Source organism: Lathyrus oleraceus, chromosome 6 (assembly GCF_024323335.1).
Source record: "Lathyrus oleraceus cultivar Zhongwan6 chromosome 6, CAAS_Psat_ZW6_1.0, whole genome shotgun sequence".
NCBI classification, from domain to species: Eukaryota; Viridiplantae; Streptophyta; class Magnoliopsida; order Fabales; family Fabaceae; genus Lathyrus; species Lathyrus oleraceus.
The window spans coordinates 307,406,777-307,413,586 of record NC_066584.1 but is presented as its reverse complement, the minus strand read 5'-3'; the positions used below and the strand labels follow the sequence as shown (position 1 = coordinate 307,413,586).

Below are 6,810 nucleotides of genomic sequence, written 5' to 3'. Positions count from 1 at the left end.
GGTCTGTAGGGAGAAGAATTATGATGTGAAATCTTGAAGTCTTTGCAAAGAGCTTCCACCATATTGTTATTCAAGTTCGACCCATTATCAGTAATGGTCTTACTTGGCACACCATAACGACATATAATCTGATTCTTGATAAACCTTACAACAACTTGCTTGGTTACATTCGCATATGATGCTGCTTCAACCCATTTGGTGAAATAGTCAATTGCCACTAAAATGAAACGATGTCCATTCGAAGTTTTGGGATCAATCATCCCAATCATATCAATTCCCCACATGGAGAAGGGCCATGGGGAAGAGATAACATTCAAAAGTGTCGGAGGGACATGAATCTTATCAGCATAAATTTGACACTTCTTCACAAATTTGCAACAGTCAGATTCCATTGTCAGCCAATAGTAACCTGCTCGCAACATCTTCTTTGCCATTGCATGTCCATTGGAATGAGTACCAAAGGAACCTTCATGCACTTCAGTCATCAACAAGTCTGCTTCGTGTCTATCCACGCATATGAGCAAAACCATGTCGAAGTTTCTTTTGTACAGTATATCACCATTCAAGTAGAAATTACCGACTAATCTTCTCAAAGTCTTCTTATCTTTCAAAGATGCTCCAGACGGGTAAATCTGACTTTGGAGGAAACATTTGATGTCGTAATACCACGACTTCTCGTCTATGATCTCTTCAACAGCGAACACATGAGCTGGCCTATTGTCATACCCTGAAATTCACCCCGCCCTTCACATTGATTTTATAGGTCACTAATCCCAGATATTTGCATATCATCCTCATTCATTCATTTCGTTGAATAAGCATGGTTCGACATATGCAGGCCTCATTTTGGCATCATGTTAATAATGGTTCTGATTAATTATAACTTCGTGTTGATTTCAATTTCAAATTAACTTTTGAAGTTTGAATTGATTTTGAAGTTAGATTTGATCTTTGAAAATAACTTGGTTTTAGAAACCATTCCGTTCTTTTCGAATTAATTTTGGGAATTCAAGTTGAGTTGGGCGATCCGAGTCAATTATTGAAAAATCGAATTGATTTTAGAAATTTGATCATTTTTGCATTGAGCCCATTCCATTATTTTTTATTTAAGCCCATTGAACCACTCATGTTTTTTGATATTATCCAATTTACAAATTCTAAACCAATTCCAAATATCCAACAAAAATCCATTTTTTATCCATTTAACCACTTTCATTATCCAATTCATTTTAACCCCAAATTCAATTTACCCAAACCATTGTCCATTCCATAAATCCAATTGAATCCAATTTACCCAAAACCATTATCCATTTACATAGTTCATATCCACTTTTTTAATTCCATTTATCAACTAACCATTAAAAACCATAAACCATTTGATGTCCATATTCTTTAAAATCCATTTCATATACTCCCTCCGTTCCTCTATAAGTGTCACTTTCTTGAAAAAAAATTGTTTCTTTTTAATTGTCACTTGCAAAGTTCAAGGTAGTATTAATTGCAATTTTGTCAAAATTACCCCTAGATAATGATTGCAGAGAGAGAAAAAGTAAAATGAATATAATAAATAATTAAGGGTATTATAGGTAAAAGAAGAATTATTGTTTGAAAAGTAACAATAATAATTAGCTTCCTTGGTATGTGTAAAAAATCCAAAAGTGACACTTAAAAAGGAACGGAGGGAGTATCCAATAACCAAAAAACCCTTACAATAGAAACCATTATCCACTTTACATTGTATTGATTTACAATAAAACAAAATAAAGGAGCCAGCTGTAAAAACAATGACAGGCGCAGGTCCATAAGCTTCTACACCAACAAAACATCACCGCAAAAAGCTCCAAAGCTGCAGCTAAACGCAGGTTGCATCAACAATGAATAGCACAACAAGCTGCAAATCAAAGCATGCCAAGCTAGCTGCGCCAAAACAACAACACCGGCTGCAAGCCAATGCGTAAATCCTCCACAACACAGCCAAAGCTATAAGCTTCCAAAAAACGAATTTCTGCATAAAAAAATGAAAATGAAAATAATAGATTTTTTTCTATCAAACTTCTAACCTCCCTCTCATTACTCTATAAATTCACTAATCTTCACCTCTCTCAGAATTCCTTTCCAAATTCTTCTTCTTCTTCCCTCTCTCAAATTCCTTTCCAGGTTCTTCTTCTTCTTCCCTCCCTCCAAACTCTAACAAACTTCACAATCACAATCAAGAACCACCTTCACCATGCTTCAATCTTCACCTTCAACCGCTTTCAATAACCATCGCCACCGCAAACTCTCAACCTCACTCTCATCTCAGAACGAAAACAGATAGCAGGAGAAGGAGAGAAGAGAAAAATAATGGAAGGCCTATAAATACGCACCTTCAACCAAGCTCTGGAGGATTTTTTGGAGCATCCTTCAACCAAAATAGGATTCCATTTTTTTCCATCACCTTCTATCTTTCTGAGTTCTTCACCAATTGGACTCAACTCTCCATTCGCCTCCTCCATCTGCAACAACCTTCAGCATCCTACAGCAACCGAAACTCATCCAAAAATCTCCAAATTCTGAACAACAATTAACATCCTCAATCATTCCACCTTTGAAGAGAAGAAGCACAGGACAAACCTTCAACCTGACTCACCGTGACTCTCTCACGCTTTTTCATCCTCGCCTCCGTATATCTCGACCATCATCATCTTGGGGCTTTGGATTTTCTGCAAATTGAACCAAGCACTGTGTCATGGAATTGAGGAGCAAATCGTAGCAAAGGAGTCGTACCGTAACATAACATAGCAGAAGAAAGTGGAAGGAGATTGGACTTGCTGGAAGTGCTATCCGGAATTCCAGGTCAATGCCGTCGTCTCCATCGCATCGGTCCAACGACTCTTCTTCATCGCCATCTCAAAAGCGTGCACGAATAAGGTACGTATTTCCTTCATTTTACTTTGCTTCTAGTTCGCAACTTCGTTACGGCAACGATGTAGCGTCCCTCTTTGTATTAGGCGAACTCCTCACTTCATCGGCGGTGAGGACGGACCGGTGTAGAGGTATGATTTAAGGGAAGGAGATGAGTAGTTTCTTTGGAGGTGACGGTGGTCGTGGGAAGGTCTCGTTGCCGGTGTGAGGGAGTCCGGCATGGTGTGTGTGTTTCAGTGATGTTCATGATGAAGGGATGGTGGAGCTTGCGAGAGAGAACATAGAATTCGTTTGTGTGAGTGGATCTAGTCCGCTTGCATTGTTTTAGGGTTCGTTTGGGCCATAAGCCCAAGTTCCCTTCATGTGCTTCTGTACTCCTTAACCAGCGAATGCACCCCCCTTGTGTGGGCTTAGAGGATGGACATTAGGCCCCTGCTAATTGTTGGAATTTGTAGAATTTCGGTTTTATTAATCGGTTTGATTATTTGTTTAGAATTTACATTTGATAATTGTTAGAATATTAGGATTAACTTTAGATAAATTTAGGATTAGATTGTTAATTAATTTGTGAATATTGCTTAGTTGAATATTTTGAATGGTTTAGTTTGAATATTTTAGAATAATAGTCTTGATTGCTAATTTTAGATTTAATTTTGATAATTGATTTAGAATGTCATTTTGATAATCGTTTTAATTTTAGAATTAATTTTGATAAATTTCTAGAAATGCTTTGTTGATATTTTAGAATTTAATTGTGATAATACTTTAGATGTTGATTTTTGATGTTATTTTAGGGATTATTTTAATTGCTTAGACTTTCATCTTGATATTAATTTTCCTATAATTTCTACTTGATCTAACATCTAACATTTAACACCTAACTTCTAATTCTTTAATTTTTGCTTCTAACATCTAACGTTAACATCTAACCTTTAATTTCCGCATTTTAAATTTCGCTTCTAACATTTATTTTGTCATTTATCTCATGCAAGTTTATATTGTTTTGTTTTTATCACATTGTACATCTATATTCCATCATATTCACTTCATCTTAAAATGAACATAAAAATGGTTAAGACTTTAAAAATAAAAAAAGATAATTCTCAAACATATAATGGACATTGGACAATGGACTTAGAGACTCATTAGGACCCTTTGCAAAAGGCCTTGGACAATCATTCAACCCAAACATGGAAAGGAGCATTCAAGATTCAAGACAAATTGTAATCTTTTACTTGCTTTCTAGTTTAGTACACAATTGCAGACACATGGCTTTCTCTTGGGCTACCTGACAATGAGACCTTTTATTCCCTGCACTCCCCTGTACTTTACATGTACCCCTCTCCCCTTTCTGATGTACGCATTTACTTGTTTTCTTTTATTGCTTGTTAGCTACTCCTTAGGCATTAGGAACGTCCACCCATTCAAAATTGATAATCAAACCCTTGATCCAACGTCAAGCGGTCTCTTTCTCAAATCAAATTCAATAAACAAACCCTTGATCCAACGTCAAGCGGTCTTTTCCAAATCAAACTCAAAAATACAATAAATGTCGATTAGGATCGTACGTCACGAGCCTTAAGCGATAAAGAAGGGATGAGACTGAAGCTTTCCTACACTCATTCTGAATGCTTCGAACACAAGACGTTTGGCTTGACCGTTTGAGGTATTCACCTTTATCCATAGTCTTTAGTGCAATCTGAAATCAATAACACTTTCTCAAAACCTAAAAACAACTCAACGCATTCAAACCTTTTGTTTGAGCCTTAGGGAGACACCATCGAAAACCCTTCTTCAAGGTAATAAAATCAACGAAACAAACAAACAATTTTAAACCCACGAACTACGAAGGCTCTGATTTCTCACTTCAACAAGTGGGCATACGTAGGCACGAGGATCCATTCCTTGGCGAGCACACTAATTTAAAATCTACCTCCATCTCCGTAAACCTTTGGCAAGCAAGCATTTGATAAACAATACATACATAAGCGCAAACATACTAGATGGTTCCCATGAAGTACCATGGATGTGAGGGGTGTTAATACCTTCCCCTTGCAGAACCGACTTCTGAACCTGTTCGTGGTTGCGACTTCCATACTTTGGGATTTTCTCGATATTTTCCCTTTCCTTTGGAATAAATAAAAACCGATGGCGACTCTGTATTTTTCGCGTAGCGACCGCTATCAAGACACATCACAGATAAATTGGGAACTTCATTCCAATATTTTACTACAATCATTGACGCCAACATTGCAAGAGCATCTGCCATCCGGTTTTCATCTCGAGGGATATGATGAAACTCAACCTTTGTAAAGAAAGTTGAAATCCTCCTCGCATAATCTCTATATGGTATCAAACCGGGTTGATTTGTCTCCCATTCACCTTTGAGCTGATTCACAACCAAAGCCGAATCACCGAAGACATCCAAATACTTAATTCTGAGATTCATGGCCTTTTCAAGCCCCATAATGAAAGCTTTATATTCTGCCATGTTGTTTGTACACTTGAAAGTCAATCTAGCTGTAAATGGTAGATGCGTGCCTTGAGGAGTAATAATCACTGCCCCAATGCCATTTCCATATTGATTAACATCTCCATCAAACACCATGCCCCAACGGGAACCAGGTTCTGGCCTTTCTTCAAGCAATGGTTCATCACAATCTTTCATTTTCAAGTATAAAATCTCTTCATCAAGAAAATCATACTGCACTGACTGGTAATCTTCAATTAGTTGGTAAGCCAAATGGTCAGCCAAGATACTACCTTTGATCGCTTTCTGAGATCGGTATTCGATATCATACTCTAATAACAACATCTGCCAACGGGCAATCCTCCTAGTTAAAGCAGGCTTCTCAAATATATACTTGATTGGATCCATTTTGGATATCAACCAAGTGGTATGATTCAACATATATTGGCGCAGACGCTTAGCAGCCCAAGCCAATGCGCAACAAGTCTTTTTAAGCATAGAATACCGAGTCTCACAGTCGGTGAACTTCTTACTGAGGTAGTAAGTAGCAAATTCTTTCTGTCCAGTTTCATCTTGCTGACCAAGAACACAACCCATACTATCTTCTAGCACATTCAAATACATGATCAATGGTCTTCCTTCAACAGGTGGAGACAAAATCGGAGGTTCAAGCAAATATTCCTTGATACTGTCAAATGCTTTTTGGAAGTCTTCGGTCCAATCACAAGACTGATCTTTCCGAAGAAGCTTGAATATAGGCGCACATGTGGCAGTCATGTGGGAAATGAATTTGGAAATATAATTCAAATGGCCAAGAAAACCTCTGACTTGCTTCTCAGTTTTGGGCGCAGGCATCTCTTGTATTGCTTTGACCTTGGCAGGATTAACTTCAATACCCTTCTCGCTGACAATAAAGCCCAACAAATTACCAGAACGAACACCAAAAGTACACTTATTGGGATTCAAGCGGAGTTTATATTTCCTCAAACGCTGGAATAACTTCAACAAATGCTCAACATGTTCTTCTTCATCAATCGATTTGGCAATCATGTCATCGACATAAACTTCAATCTCTCTATGCATCATATCATGAAAAAGAGTAGTCATTGCTCTCTGGTAAGTTGCACCAGCATTCTTTAGACCGAAAGGCATCACTCTATAACAGAATGTTCCCCAAAGTGTAATGAATGTGGTCTTCTCCATATCTTCGGGTGCCATCTTGATCTGATTATATCCGAAAAATCCATCCATAAACGAAAAGACTTCGAATTTAGCAGTATTGTCTACCAACATATCAATGTGTGGCAGAGGGAAATCATCTTTCGGACTGGCTTTATTCAAATCTCTATAGTCAACACACATGCGGACTTTTCCATCTTTCTTTGGCACAAACATAATATTGGCCACCCATTGTGGATACTCAGTTGTTACAAGGA

The 6,810-nt window shown here is 37.7% G+C and overlaps 1 long non-coding RNA gene across 1 annotated transcript; it reads right to left on the bottom strand.

Annotated features, from left to right (window-relative positions):
• Positions 1–1,685: 1,685 nt before the first annotated feature.
• LOC127092958 (uncharacterized) lies at positions 1,686–3,366 on the bottom strand. The gene is made up of 2 exons (XR_007792353.1): positions 2,630–3,366; positions 1,686–2,552 (listed from the first exon to the last, which is right to left on the bottom strand). It is a non-coding gene; the product is annotated as an uncharacterized LOC127092958 (long non-coding RNA).
• Positions 3,367–6,810: the final 3,444 nt, after the last annotated feature.